At 41.6% G+C, this 15,998-nt stretch overlaps 1 pseudogene; it reads left to right on the top strand.

The window, feature by feature from the left end:
- Positions 1-10,034: 10,034 nt before the first annotated feature.
- On the top strand, positions 10,035-12,558 carry LOC118004759 (annotated as a pseudogene).
- Positions 12,559-15,998: the final 3,440 nt, after the last annotated feature.

Genomic DNA, 15,998 nt, shown 5'->3' on the forward strand with positions numbered 1-15,998 from the left:
CTGGATTCAAAGTATAAAATGCTCAGAATAAAGCCATCAAGACATGGTTTTGTAGAGCAGTTTTCAAATTTTAACCACGGAATCCTTTCCTCGAGTGAAATGCATACTATAAACCAGATAAAACACAGCACTCCTCTGCCAGAAGAGATTCCTCCCCTGTGGTGTCACCACTGTCCAGTGGGACCGTGATAGATCCCCTCGGCTCCTGGGATTCCACACACTTTTAGGGGTCTTGATACTTCTAGCAGTATTCTCCCCAGGAACCACTGGGCTTTTATTTTGGTTTTTTTCCCTTTCTCTTTCTTCCCCTCAAGTCTGAAGAAATCACTTTCTAGTTTTAGGACTATCTAACTACTTCCTCCACCCTAGGGAATCTTCATTCCTTGAGGGTTTGTGTTTTTATTTTATAGAGGCTGCCAGCCGTGGAAACTTCTAGGGTTTTCCTGCCCCGCCCTGCCTCCCCAGAGGCTTTGAGTGAGCAGGGCTGGGCTCCCAGCTTGGCTGAGCCCATGGAAGCAGGACTTGGTGGGGGAGTGGCAGGGAGGGAGATGCCCTCAGGATATCTAGACAGGCAGCTTTCTATTTATTAGGAGGGGATTTGATGTTTTATCTGTTTGCTCTGTTACACTGTAAATTCCACAGAGGCTGAACCTATATCGGCTTCCCTTCACCACTGTAAACGGGTAGCTCACACAGTAACTGGCAAATGGTAGATACTCAATAAAGACTAAGGGAATAAATTAACTGCTAGAACTGCACAGAGAACACTCTGAAAAACACTCATTTGTCCAAAGCTTTGACAGAATGACACTTTAACCATCTGGAATTCATGCCCTCTTCTCTAAACCTCATGAATCCCCCTTTGCAGATTTTCCAATGGTTCTTGCTAAGCTGTCAGTAAGCATTACCTTATATCTTACTTAGCTCTTCTATTTAAAGGTCTCTTTCTCCTGATGTACCTTCTGTGGAAATGGCTAACCACTAGTTCTGACCCTTTCACTCAGCTCATCCTATACTTGAAAACACTCAGGTCATCCCTCTGCTGACTTTTCTATGCATCATATAATTCAAACTCTTAACAGTACTTTTTCACAAACCTAATTTTTCATTACTTTTTAATTTGGGCTGTTATTCCTTTTCTCTGATTTCAGCCAAATTTCTTCATGTTATTCCTAAATATGGAGGCCAGAGTGAAAATGGCATTTTATTGTCTGGCTGAGTTAACGTTTGCTCTGCATTCCTTCCGTAAACATACTAGCAGGTGCTCACGGCCCAGGGATTGCTGGAGCCTGGCTCATGGACTGTTCACTAGAAAAACTGAGAACAAGTTCAAAGCCTGGCTCTGATACTTCTATTCATGTGAACTTCAGCAAGTGATTTAATGTTGCACAGTATTCACAGCACTGATCTCAGTGTGCTGTTGGGGGTAAATGAGTTAATGCAGTTAGAACCAAAGTATGGGTTCAATATTAGTGATTATTTCTGTAGTTGTTGTCATTATTGCTACTATTATCTTTCAGTCACAGTGTACTCAAAAGAATTTAAAAATATAATGAGTCATAGGAGGCTGCGGTAGGGGAGAAAGGAAAGAGGTTGGTAGGAAAAGGGCAAAAAGTGAGTGGGGACCTTAGATTCTTTTTTATTGTTATGTTAATCACCATACATTACATCATTAGTTTTTGATGTAGTGTTCCATGATTCATTGTTTGTGCATAACACCCAGGGCTCCATGCAGAACATGCCCTCTTTAATACCCATCACCAGGCTAAACCATCCCCCCACCCACCTCCCCTCTAGAACCCTCAGTTTGTTTTTCAGAGTCCATCATCTCTCATGGTTCATCTCCCCCTCCGATTTCCCCGCCTTCGTTCTTCCCCTCCTGCTATCTTCTTCTTTTTTTTTTCTTAACATAAATTGCATTATTTGTTTCAGAGGTATAGATCTGGGATTCAACAGTCTTGCACAATTCACAGCGCTCACCAGAGCACATACCCTCCCCAGTGTCTATCACCCAGCCACCCCAACCCTCCCACCCACCCCCACTCCAGCAACCCTCAGTTTGTTTCCTGAGATTAAAAATTCCTCATATCAGTGAGGTCATATGATACATGTCTTTCTCTGATTGACCTATTTCGTTCAGCATAATACCCTCCAGTTCTATCCACGTCATTGCAAATGGCAAGATCTCATTCCTTCTGATGGCTGCATAATATTCCAGTGTGTGTGTGTGTGTGTGTGTGTGTGTGTGTGTGTGTATCACATCTTCTTTATCCATTCATCTGTTGAAGGACATCTTAGCTCTTTCGAGTTTGGCTATTGTGTACATTGCTGCCCTAAATGTCGGGGTGCATGTACCCCTTCAGATCTCTACATTTGTATCTTTGGGGTGAATACCCAGTAGTGCAATTGCTGGATCGTATGGTAGCTCTATTTTCAACTTTTGAGGAACCTCCATACTGTTTTCCAGAGTGGCTGCACCAGCTTGCATTCCCACCAACAATGGAGGAGGGTTCCCCTTTCTCCGCATCCCCGCCAACATCTGTCGTTTCCTGACTTGTTAATTTTAGCCATTCTTACTGGTGTGAGGTGGTGTCTCATTGAGGTTTTGATTTGGATTTCCCTGATGCCAACTGATGTTGAGCACTTTTTCATGTGTCTGTTAGCCATTTGGATGTTTTCTTTGGAAAAATGTCTGTTCATGTCTTCCGCCCATTTCTTGATTGGATTATTTGTTCTTTGGGTGTTGAGGTTCAGAAGTTCTTTATAGATTTTGGATACTAGCCTTTTATCTGATATGTCATTTGCAAATATCTTCTCCCATTCTGTCGGTTGTCTTTTGGTTCTGTTGACTGTTTCCTTTGCTGTGCAAAAGCTTTTTATCTTGATGAAGTCCCAATAGTTCATTTTTGCCCTTGCTTCCCTTGCCTTTGGCAATGTTTCTAGGAAGAAGCTGCTGCAGCTGAGGTCAAAGAGGTCCTGCCTGTGTTCTCCTTTAGGATTTTGATGGACTCTTGTCTCACATTGAGGTCTTTCAACCATTTGGAGTCTATTTTTGTGTGTGGTGTAAGGAAGTGGTCCAGTTTCATTCTTCTGCATGGGGCTGTCCAATTTTCCCAACACCATTTGTTGAAGAGACTGTCTTTGTTCCATTGGACATTCTTTCCTGCTTTGTCGAAGATGAGTTGACCATAGAGTTGAGGGTCCATTTCTGGGCTCTCTATTCTGTTGCATTGATCTATGTGTCTGTTTTTGTGCCAGTACCATACTGTCTTGATGATGACAGCTTTGTAATAGAGCTTGAAGTCCGGAATTGTGATGCCGCCAGCTTTGCTTTTCTTTTTCAACATTCCTCTGGCTATTCGGGGTCTTTTCTGGTTCCATACAAATTTTAGGATGATTTGTTCCATTTCTTTGAAAAAAGTGGAGGTATTTTGATGGGGATTGCATTGAATGTGTAGATTGCTCTAGGTAGCATTGACATCTTCATGATATTTGTTCTTCCAATCCATGAGCATGGAACGTTTTTCCATTTCTTTGTCTCTTCCTCAATTTCTTTCATGAGTATTTTATAGTTTTCTGAGTACAGATCCTTTGTCTCTTTGGTTAGATTTATTCCTAGGTATCTTATGGTTTTGGGTGCAATTGTAAATGGGATCGACTCCTTAATTTCTCTTTCTTCTGTCTTGTTGTTGGTGTATAGGAATGCCACTGACTTCTGTGCATTGATTTTATATCCTGCCACTTGACTGAATTCCTGTTTGAGTTCTAGCAGTTTTGGGGTGGAGTCTTTTGGGTTTTCCACATAAAGTATCATATCATCTGTAAAGAGTGAGAGTTTGAGTTCTTCTTTGCTGATTCGATGCCTTTGATTTCTTTTTGTTGTCTGATTGCTGTGGCTAGGACTTCTAATACTATGTTGAATAGCAGTGGTGATAGTGGACATCCCTGCCGTGTTCCTGACCTTAGGGGGAAAGCTCACAGTTTTTCCCCATTGAGAATGATATTCACTGTGGGTTTTTCATAGATGGCTTTTATGATTTTGAGGTATGTACCCTCTATGCCTATACTCTGAAGAGTTTTTTTTTTTAAAGATTTTATTTATTTATCTGAGAGAGAGAGAATGAGAGAGAGCACATGAGAGGAGGGAGGGTCAGAGGGAGAAGCAGACCCCCCGCTGAGCGGGGAGCCCGATGCGGGACTCGATCCTGGGACTCCAGGATCATGACCTGAGCCGAAGGCAGTCGCTTAACCAACTGAGCCACCCAGGCGCCCTACTCTGAAGAGTTTTGATCAAGAAAGGATGCTGTACTTTGTCAAATGCTTTTTCTGCATCTATTGAGAGGATCATATGATTCTTGTTCTTTCTTTTGTTTTGTATTGTATCACATTGATTGATTTGCGGATGTTGAACCAACCTTGCGGCCCAGGGATAAATCCCACTTGGTCGTGGTGAATAATCCTTTTAATGTACTGTTGGATCCTATTGGCTAGTATTTTGGTGAGAATTTTTGCATCCGTCTTCATCAAGGATATTGGTTTGTAATTCTGCTTTTTGATGGGGTCTTTGCCTGGTTTGGGGATCAAGGTAATGGTGGCCTCATAAAACGAGTTTGGAAGTTTTCCTTCCATTTCTATTTTTTGGAACAGTTTCAGGAGAATAGGTTAATACCTAATTCTTCTTTAAATGTTTGGTAGGGGGCGCCTGGGTGGCTCAGTCGTTAAGCGTCTGCCTTCAGCTCAGGTCATGATCCCAGTGTCCTGGGATCGAGTCCCACATCGGGCTCCCTGCTCGGCAGGAAGTCTGCTTCTCCCTCTCCCACTCCCCCTGTTTGTGTTCCTGCTCTTGCTCTCTCTCTCTCTGTCAAATAAATAAATAAAATCTTAAAAAATAAATAAATTAATTAATTAATTAAAAAAAAATAAATAAATGTTTGGTAGAATTCCCCTGGGAAGCCATCTGGCCCTGGGCTTTTGTTTGTTGGGAGATTTTTGATGACTGCTTCAATTTCCTTAATGGTTATAGGTCTGTTCAGGTTTTCTATTTCTTCCTTGTTCAGTTTTGGTAGTTGATACATCTCTAGGAATGCATCCATCTCTTCCAGGTTATCTAATTTGCTGGCATAGAGTTGCTCATAATACATTCTTATAATTGTATTTCCTTGGTGTTGGTTGTGATCTCTCCTCTTTCATTCCTGATTTTGTTGATTTGGGTCCTTTCTCTTTTCTTTTTGATAAGTCTGGCCAGGGGTTTATCAATCTTGTTAATTCTTTCAAGGAACAGCTCCTAGTTTCATTGATCTGTTATACTATTCTTTTGGTTTCTATTTCATTGATTTCTGCTCTGATTTTTATTATTTCTCTTCTCCTGCTGGGTTGAGGCTTTATTTGCTGTTTTTTTCTCCAGCTCCTTTAGGTGTAGGGTTAGGTTGTGTATTTGAGACCTTTCTTGTTTCTTGAGAAAGTCTTGTATTGCTATATACTCTCCCCTTAGGACTGCCTTTGCTGCATCCCAAAGATTTTGAACAGTTGTGTTTTCATTTTCGTTGGTTTCCATGAATTTTTTTAAAACTCTTCTTTAATTTCCTGATTGACCCATTCATTCTTTAGTAGGATGCTCTTTAGCCTTCATGTATTTGAGTTCTTTCCGACTTTCCTCTTGTGATTGAGTTCTAGTTTCAAAGCATTGTGGTTGAAAATAGGCAGGGGATCATTGCAATCTTTTGGTACCAGTTGAGACCTGATTTTTGACCTAGGATGTGATCTATTCTGAAGAACGTTCCATGGGCACTAGAGAAGAATGTGTATTCCATTGCTTTGGGATGGGATGTTCTGAATATGTCTGTGAAGTCCATTTGGTCCAGTGTGTCATTTAAAGTCTTTATTTCCTTGTTGATCTGTTGCTTAGATGATCTGTCCATTTGAGTGAGGGGGGTATTAAAGTCCCCCACTATTATTGTATTGTTGTCAATGTGTTTCTTTGCTTTTGTTATTAATTGCCTTATATAATTGGCTGCCCCCATGTTACAGGCATAGATATTTACAATTGTTAGATCTTCTTGTTGGATAGACCCTTTAAGTAGGATATAGTGTCCTTCCTCATCTCTTATTACAGTCTTTGGTTTAAAATCTAATTTGTCTGATGTAAGGATTGCCACCCCAGCTTTCTTTTGATGTCCATTAGCATGGTAAATGGTTTTCCACCCCCTCACCTTCAACCTGGGGGTGTCTTTGGTTCTAAAATGAGTCTCTTGCAGACAGCATATCAATGAGTCTTGTTTTCTAATCCAATCTGATAGCCTGTGTCTTTTGATTGGGGCATTTAGCCCATGGACATTCAGGGTAACTATTGAAAGATAGGAATTTAGTGCCATTGTATTGCCTGTAAGGTGACTGTTACTGTATATTGTCTGTGTTCCTTTCTGGTCTATGTTGCTTTTAGGCTCTCTCTTTGCTTAGAGGACCTCTTTCAAGATTTCTTGTAGGGTGGTTTCGTGTGTGCAAATTCCTTTAGTTTTTGTTTGTCCTGGAAGCTTTTTATCTCTCCTTCTATTTTCAATGACAGCCTAGCTGGATATAGTATTCTTGGCTGCATATTTTTCTCTTTTAGTGCTCTGAATATATCCTGCCAGTCCTTTCTGGCCTGCCAGGTCTCTGTGGATAGGTCTGTTGCCGATCTAATGTTTCTACCATTGTAGGTTACATATCTCTTCTCCCGAGCTGTTTTCAGGATTTTCTCTTTGTCTCTGAGACTCATAAGTTTTACTATTAGATGTCGGGGTGTTGACCTATTTTTATTGATTTTGAGGGGAGTTCTCTGTCCCTCCTGGATTTTGATGCCTGTTTCTTTCCCCAAATCAGGGAAGTTCTCTGCTATAATTTGCTCCAATATACCTTCTGCCCCTCTCTCTCTTTTTCCTCTTCTTCTGGGATCCCAATTATTCTAATGTTGTTTCGTCTTATGGTATCGTTTATCTCTCGAATTCTGCCCTTGTGATCCAGTAGTTGTTTATGTCTCTTTTTCTCAGCTTCGTTATTTTCCATCATTTGGTCTTCTATATCACTGATTCTCTCTTCTGCCTCATTTATCCTAGCAGTTATTGCCCCCATTTTTGGTTGCACCTCATTAATAGCCTTTTTGATTTCGACTTGCTTAGATTTTAGTTCTTTTACTTCTCCAGAAAGCGTTTCTCTAATAACTTCCATGCTTTTTTCAAGCCCAGCTAGTACCTTTAAAATCATGATTCTGAACTCTAGGTCCGACATCGTACTAATGTCCATATTGAGTAGGTCCCTGGCAGTCGGTACTACCTCTTGTCTTTTTGTTGAGGTGATTTTTTCCATCTTGTCATTTTGTCCAGAGGAGAATAGATGAATGAGAGAACAAAATGCTAACAGGGTAACAACGTCCCCAGAAAATATACTCTAAACAAATCAGAAAAGACCTGAAGCCAGGGGGAGAGAAAGGGAAAGAAAGAAAAAAGAAAAAGATAAAAAAGAAAAAGATAAAAACAAACAAAAACAGAACAAAACAAAGAAAACAGAATATGATCAAATATGATCAGGCTGGTGCATAGATCAGTGCCACACACTAGATTTTGGGTGTATTTTGGTCTGTTCGAAGAAAGTGCCTCCCAAAATTTTAAAGAAAGAAAAACTTATATATGTACAAAAATAAGGGTTAGTACGATGAAGGGATGGAATATGACTGTAAAGATGAAAATTACAAAAGATTTTATAAAAGGAATTGATAAGAAGTTGGTTGAAAAAACAAGGAAGAGTAATTTTTAAAAAAAGGGAGAGAATGTGATCAGGCAGGAGACTAGAACGAAGCCATACACTAGAGATTTAGGGTATATATTGGTCTGTGAGAAGAAACTGTATCCCAAAATTTTAAAGAGAGAACAACTTCTATATATACCAAAAATAAGGTTAACTACAATGAAGGGATAGAATATGACTCTAAAAATGAACAATAAAAATGTTTTTTAAAAAAGGGATTGATAAGATGTTGGTTGAAAAAGGGGAAAAGAAAAATTGAAAAAAAAAAGACAGTTAAAAAAAAATTAACTTTGAAAGACTAAAGAATCATGGTAAAAAAGCCATGTATTCTATGTGCAGTATTCCCCTAGTGCTGGAGTTCTGCCATTGTCATTGATCGGTAAACTTGGTCTTGGCTGGCTGTTCTTACTGATCTTCTGGGGGAGGGGCCTGTTGCCCTGATTCCCAAATGTCTTTGCCGGGGGGCGGGGCTAAGTAATCTCAGGTTTGCTCTCGGGAGCTTTTGTTCCCTGCAAGACTTCCGTACAGCTTTGGAGGACGAGAGTGAAAATGGCGGCCTCCCAATCTCCCCCCTGGAGGAGCCGAGAACTCGGGGCCCCGCTCCTCAGTGCGCCCCCAGAGAAAAGCAGTCAGTCACTCCCATCTCCTTGGTCTCTGGCCGCACTCCGTGCTCCCCCAGCCTGTGACCGAGCGTTTCTATCTCTGGCACCTGACCCCATGTGGAGTCTCCAAACCCAGCAGATTCCTGCAGTGTGCTCCCGTGCCGCTCCTCCCAAGGGAGGAAGGGGAGTCTCCCTGGATCTGCCACTTGTTGGGTCCCTGCTGGAGGAGCAGTGGCCCAACTGTGCCATGGATCACAGTTTATGGCAACCCCGAGCTGAGAGCCCGCGCCTCGGCTCCATCTCTGCAGCCAGCTTCCCCACTCCGATACCTGGGAGCTCTGCCACACTCAGGCACCCCTGATCTTTCTGTGACCCCGAGGGTCCTGAGACCACACTGTCCCAGCTAGGGTTCCACCCCCCGCTTAGCCACTGGAGCGACATCCCTCAGCGGAGCCAACTTCTAAAAGTTCCGATTTTGTGCTCAGCTGCTCTATCACTTGCCAGAAGTGGTGGACAGAGGCCCCCTCCCCCGCCATCTATCCTCCCGAATATCGCCTCAGATTCACTTCTCCGCACGTCCTACCTTCCAGAAAGTGGTCGCTTTTCTGTTCAGAGAGTTGTTGCTATTCTTTTCTTCGATCTCCTGTTGAGTTCATAGGTGTTCAAATGGTTTGATCCCTATCCAGCTGAATTCCTGAGACCAGACGAAATCCAGGTCTCCTACTCCTCCACCATCTTGCTCTGCCCCCCAGGACCTTAGATTCTTGCCTACATCATTGAGTCTAAACTTTTATCACCAAGTCCAGCATGGTGCCTGGTTCATGTTAGATGCTCAATAAATACTTGTTGTATTAGCTTAATGCAATTTACCCTCTTACCCTCTATATAACCTCTTTCTTAGCAAGCAACATTTTTTTTAAAAGATTTATTTATTTATTTGAGAGAGGGGCGTTAGAGAGGTAGAGGGAGAGAGAATCCCAAGCAGTCTCCCCATTGAGCATGGAGCCCAAGGCAGGGATCAATCTTACAACTCTGAGATCAATCCTGAGATCACAACCTGAGCCAAAACCAAGATACAGATGTTTAACCCACTGTACCACCCAGGCACCCCAGCAAGCAACATTTTCTGATGCAAGTTTTCCCGCTTACTAGCCATGTAACTAAGGGAAATGCAATTGACACATCTGAGTTTGAATCGTCTTATCCATTGGTTAAGATTCTAGAATCATGGGTTGAAATAAAAATTAAACAAGATAATATTCTTGGTATTTCATATGTGCTCAGTAATGTTCTCTGATATTATTATTGTTACACAAAACATGGCGGAGACATCATGATGTCCCCAGGAAGTGAATTTAGGCTGAGATGGTAGCTTTCCAAAGATTTTAGTAAGGAATATTTTACATATTCCTTAGCTCCCACTGACCTCAGTATTTAACAGGTAATTGCCAGAGTTGCTGTGGAATTCCAATTTGGGGGAAATGTTGTCTCTTTGTTTTTGCAAGCAACTTTTAAAACCTGTTAAATCACCACAAACAAACTAAATGTCTCCCTAGAGGGCCTTCCTTGGAGAATATTTCCCATCCCCTGTCCCCAGGGCAGCATTTTACAAGCAATTAAAAAAAAAATTCTAGAATTGTTGCCACAAGAATCATGACTCACAGCCCACAAAAGGGTGCTGGTGAGGAGGCCCTCCACAGATGAGGTGTATTTCCAGGTGTGCTCAGAAGTCAACTTTCAGAAGCTGCATCAGGCCAGACTGATAACAACCCCAGGCAACACAAAGACCCAAAACCAATCTTTGAGTAGCTCCACAAGCAGAACAGCAAGATCCTGTTGTTGGCTTAAGGAAGATCACACGCTGGCTTCCGCAGAGTGCTGGGGAGCACTGTGCCTGAGATCCGACCCGCAGCGCCCACCTGGGCTCCAGGGGAGCGCACACTGCCCCTTTCACTTGGGGCTCCTAGAGCTGCGCTCCAGCACATGGTTTCTGCTTCAACACAATAGTCCTTCATTTATGCTATTTCTGTCTTATGTTGACTAGCTTAGGGTCCTATAAAACTCCTAATTGTTTAATACGCTGCTGAAATTCTTGCTCCCCAAAGAAAACTACAGTGACACAGATGTGAACACCTTCTATGTAATACTGGTGACTAATCCAACACCATATCGTAAGTCCCCTCATGACCAAAGTCAGCTCAAGAATATGAGGAAAGTTTGACGCCATCTTTGGGCTGAGCCCTGGGGGACATTTTGAGAGCAGCTGCCCTGCAGCCTGCCCGCCCCCACTGCCACCCCCACCACCACCACCCTGTGGAAGCCTGAGCCTGCCCATCTTTCTCCCTTTGCCTCTTAGGCACGTCCACCAATGAGAATGCTAATTCACCAGCTGCCCGCCTGAACAAATTCAAGAACAAGGGGAAAGACACTACAGAAATGAGGCAGCACTGAATACAAGTTAATGTGGAGCTGAGAAACCTAAGAAGGATGACCAGATGCTGATAAGGAGAAATGTAAGCTCACATCCTGACGAGGCTACTTCTCCACTGCAGGAAAACCGCAACAACCAGGGCGCTGTGAATTGGTCTGTTGATGACATCGTCAAAGGCATAAATAGCAACAATTTGAAAGCCAGCTCCAGACAACTCAAGCTGCTAGGAAACTGCTTTCTGGGGAAAAACAGCCCCCCATAGACAGTATAATCTGGGCTGGTTTGATTCCAAAATGTGTGTCCTTTTGGGCAGAAGTGATTGTAGTTCCATTCAGTTTGAATCTGCTTGGGCTCTCACCAACATTGCTTCCAGGACATCAGAACCGACCAAGGCTGCAGGAGATGGAGGTGCTATCCCCGCCTTCATTTCTCTGTTGGCATCTCCCCATGCCTACATCAGTGAACAAGCTCTGTGGGCTCTAGGAGACATTGCAGGTAATGGTTCAGTTTCCTGAGACTTGGTTATCACGTATGGGCAGTTGACCCCCTGTTGGCTCTCCTTGCAATGCCCAATATGTCATCTTTAGCACGTGCTTATTTACTTAATCTTACCTGTACAATTTCAAACTTTGGTTGCAACAAGAATCCTGCACCTCTGTTCGATGCTGTTGAGCAGATTCTTCCTACCTTTGTTCGTCTCATGCATCATGATGATCCAGAAGTTTTAGCAGATATCTGCTGGGCCATTTGCTACCTTACTGATGATCCAAATGAATGGATTGAAATGGCTGTAAACACAGGAGTTGTGCCCCAACTTATGAAACCTCTAGGAGCTACTGAATTGCCCATCGTGACTCCTGAGCTATGAGCCATAAGAAATATTGTCACTGGGACAGATGAATAGATAACACATTGTAGAAGATACAGGAGTACTTGCTATCTTTCCCAGGCTGCTAATGAACCCCGAAACTAATATTCAAAAGGAAGCTATGTGGGCAATGTCAAACATGGCAGCTGGTTGCCAGGAGCAGATACAGCAAGTTGTGAATCATGGACTAGTCCCTTCCTCACTGGTGCTCTCTCTAAGGCAGACTTTAAAACACAAAAGGAAGCTGTATGGCCTGTGACCAACTATACAAGGGGCAGAACGTTTGAACAGATTGTATACCTTGTTCATTGTGGCATAATAGAACCACTGATAAACCTCTCAACTGCAAAAGATACCAAAGGTATTCTGGTTATTCTGGATGCCACTTCAAATATCTTTCAGGCTGCTGAGAAACTAGGTGAAAATGAGAAACTTAGTATAATGATTGAAGAGGGTGGAGGTTTGGACAAAACTGAAGTGCTATAAAACCATGAAAATAAGTCTGTACAAACTTCATTAAACTTGACTGAGGGGCGCCTGGGTGGCTCAGTCAGTTAAGCATCCGACTCTTGATTTCAGTTCAGGGTCATGAAATCGAGCCCTGCATTGGGTTCCATGCTCAGCTGTGAGTCCGCTTGAGATTCTCTCTCACCCTCCACCTATGCCCCTCCCACCCCCACACTGGTGTGCTTTCCGTCTCTCTCGCGCTCTCTCTCTCTCTCAAATAAATAAAACAAATTAAAAAATAACAAATTAATTGAGAAGAGGAAGAGGAAGATCAAAATGTCGTGCCAGAAACTACCTCTGAGAGTTCTACATTCCAAGTTCAGGATGTCACATCTGGGACCTTTAACTTAGTTTATACAGCTGAGGTATAAAGTTGTTTGTTGTGCACTACGTTGTATAAGTTTGTCTTACTGTTTGTCTACTAAGAAGTCTGTTTAAATGCATTTTGTTAATTGTTGCGTTTTTTACAAGGAAACTATACTTGAACAGTACCAAATTGTACCTGCTCTATGAAGGTCCTCCTCTCAGTGGGGTTCTTATTTCTTGCAGAATCTCATACCTTACAGTATCCTGTAAATAAAGATTAAATTCCATCCTTTAAAAAAAAAAAAGAATATAAGAGAAGTTCAGTTTTAGAAGATGCTTAGATATTGGTACATACCATTAGTGGATTAAACTTTTTGCTTTCAAGATTTTGTTTAAATTCTAGTTAGTTAACGTATTGTGTAAAGTATTAGTTTCAGGGGTAGAATTTAGGGATTCATCACTTGCATATAACACCCAGTGCTCATTACAACAAGTGCTCACCTTAATATCTTGCACTCAGTTACCCCATCCCCCTCCCACCTCCCCTCCAGCAAAACCCTCAATTTGTTCTCTATTCAAAATATTCATCTAAAAAAATACTGAAAAAGGAATTTGACCTATCCCTAATAAAATCACGAACAGAAATGGAAATGTAGTGAACATTGTACTTAAAGGTAACCACTAGAAACAGTTTCATGAAAAATCCAGAATAAAACAAAGGAGCCCAATATTATGATTATTATTTAATAGGTAGTTTTTGACAATTACAAGAAAGCATAAAACAAAAATTAGATGCCTAGGTATAAGAAAAAGATGAAATTATTACACCTTGTAAATGGCATAATTCTAAGCCTAAAAGTGGCAAAAGAATCAATTGAAAAATTATGAGAATTTTTAAATGCAATGATTACAATAAACTTATTAAAATGTATGGCGTTCATATATATCAGCAATGACCACTTTTTTCTTTTTTTTCTTTTTTTTTTTTTTAGCAATGACCACTTTTTAAAAAATTACAATTTAAAATGTTTCCACTCTTAGTAGTAACTAACCTAGACAGTTTGGCTGGGTACACCGTCTTAAAAAAATTGTTGTGGTCTAAATGGGAGAAAAAGGCAAAACATGGGGCATTGGAGAGATTGGAACAAATGAAGTGATACACATGAAGGCAGGGTCTCTGCATGTCTGTGGCAGCCTGGCAGCAGGTGCTCAAGGAGACCTGAGCTAGCCCAGCTGGGGTTGGAGCTCCTCAGACTTGCCAGGTAAGCTTCCCACGAGGCTTTGGCAGTTCCCCCATTCCTCTGCCTAGATCCTTCATCCCCAAATATCCTCATGGCTCACTCCCCACCTGCTTCCTGTTTTGGCTCAAAACTTACCTGGCTGAGCCTCACTCTGACCATTCTATTAAAAATTATAAGGTATCCACTGGGGCCATCGGCCTTACTCTGCTTTATTTTCTCCATTGTGCTTTTGTTTGTTTGCTGCCTCTCCCTACTAATAATGTAAGCTCCGTGAGGGCAAGGTTTTTTAGTCCATATTGTTCACTTGTTGCATGAATGAATGAATGCAAATATACATAAAGTTTAAAGATAGAAAAGCACCAGAAATAAAACATTAAATATGCTATGGTAATGGTATTGAGTGATTATTTTTGTTTTATTTCCCAAACTTTTTGTAACTTAAGTTATTACATTTATTTATTTAAAAAATGCATATTTTAAAAGGATTAGTGCTCTGGCTCGATAGCTCCTTTCCCAAGTTGTTTGCTAGGAGAAAGGCGTATGCAGGGAACAGACAGGCTCACTATACAGCTTAACCACAAAAACAAGCATACAATCTATTTTCATTAAGCCTGCTTTTGGTTTCATTGTTTTAAACCTTTAGATGTTCTTAACTGTAGCTGTTATCTGTGTCTTGAGACCACATTTATTTTTATTCTTATGTTAATCCCCATACATTACATCATTAGTTTTAGATGAAGAGACATTTTTATCTGAACATTTTAATTACTATTTTTTTCCAAATGGATCACCTTTTCTTTTTTTTTTTTATTCTTATGTTAATCCCCATACATTACATCATTAGTTTTAGATGAAGTGTTCCATGATTCATTGTTTGTGCACAACACCCAGTGCTCCATGCAGAATGTGCCCTCCTCAATACCCACCACCAGGCTAACCCATCCTCCCACCCCCCTCCCCTCTAGAACCCTCAGTTTGTTTTTCAGAGTCCATCGTCTCTCATGGTTCGTCTACCCCTCCGATTTCCCCTGCTTCATTCTTCCCCTCCCGCTACCTTCTTCTTCTTCTTCTTCTTTTTTTCTTCTTAACATATATTGCATTATTTGTTTCAGAGGTACAGATCTGAGATTCAACAGTCTTGCACAATTCACAGCGCTTACCAGAGCACACACCCTCCCCAGTGTCCATCACCCAGTCACCCCATCCCTCCCACCCCACCCCCCACTCCAACAACACTCAGTTTGTTTCCTGCGATTAAGAATTCCTCATATCAGTGAGATCATATGATACATGTCTTTCTCTGTTTGACTTATTTCACTCAACATAATACCCTCCAGTTCCATCCACGTGGTTGCAAATGGCAAGATCTCATTCCTTTTGATGGCTGCATAATATTCCATTGTATATATATACCACTTCTTCTTTATCCATTCATCTGTCGATGGACATCTTGGCTCTTTCCAGTTTGGCTATTGTGGACATTGCTGCTATAAACATCGGGGTGCACGTAGCCCTTCGGATCCCTACTTTTGTATCTTTGGGGTAAATACCCAGTAGTGCAATTGCTGGATCATATGGTAGCTCTATTTTCAACTTTTTGAGGAACCTCCATACAGTTTTCCAGAGTGGCTGCACCAGCTTGCATTCCCACCAACAATGGAGGAGGGTTCCCCTTTCTCCGCATCCCCGCCAACATCTGTCGTTTCCTGACTTGTTAATTTTAGCCATTCTCACTGGTGTGAGGTGGTATCTCATTGAGGTTTTGATTTGGATTTCCCTGATGTCGAGCGATATTGAGCACTTTTTCATGTGTCTCTTGGACATTTGGATGTCTTCTTTGGAAAAATGTCTGTTCATGTCTTCTGCCCATTTCTTGATTGGATTCTTTGTTCTTTGGGTGTTGAGTTTGATGAGTTCTTTATAGATTTTGGATACTAGCCCTTTATCGGATATGTCATTTGCAAATATCTTCTCCCATTCTGTCGGTTGTCTTTTGGTTTTGTTGACTGTTTCCTTTGCTTTGCAAAAGCTTTTTATCTTGATGAAGTCCCAATAGTTCATTTTTGCCCTTGCTTCCCTTGCCTTTGGTGATGCTTCTAGGAAGAAGTTGCTGCAGCTGAGGTCAAAGAGGTTGCTGCCTGTGTTCTCCTTTAGGATTTTGATGGACTCCTGTCTCACACTGAGGTCTTTCAACCATTTGGAGTCTATTTTTGTGTGTGGTGTAAGGAAATGGTCCAGTTTCATTCTTCTGCATGTGGCTATCC

Source organism: Mirounga leonina, unplaced genomic scaffold (genome assembly GCF_011800145.1).
Source record: "Mirounga leonina isolate KUSES-001 unplaced genomic scaffold, KU_Mleo_1.0 Mir_93, whole genome shotgun sequence".
Lineage (NCBI taxonomy): Eukaryota > Metazoa > Chordata > Mammalia > Carnivora > Phocidae > Mirounga > Mirounga leonina.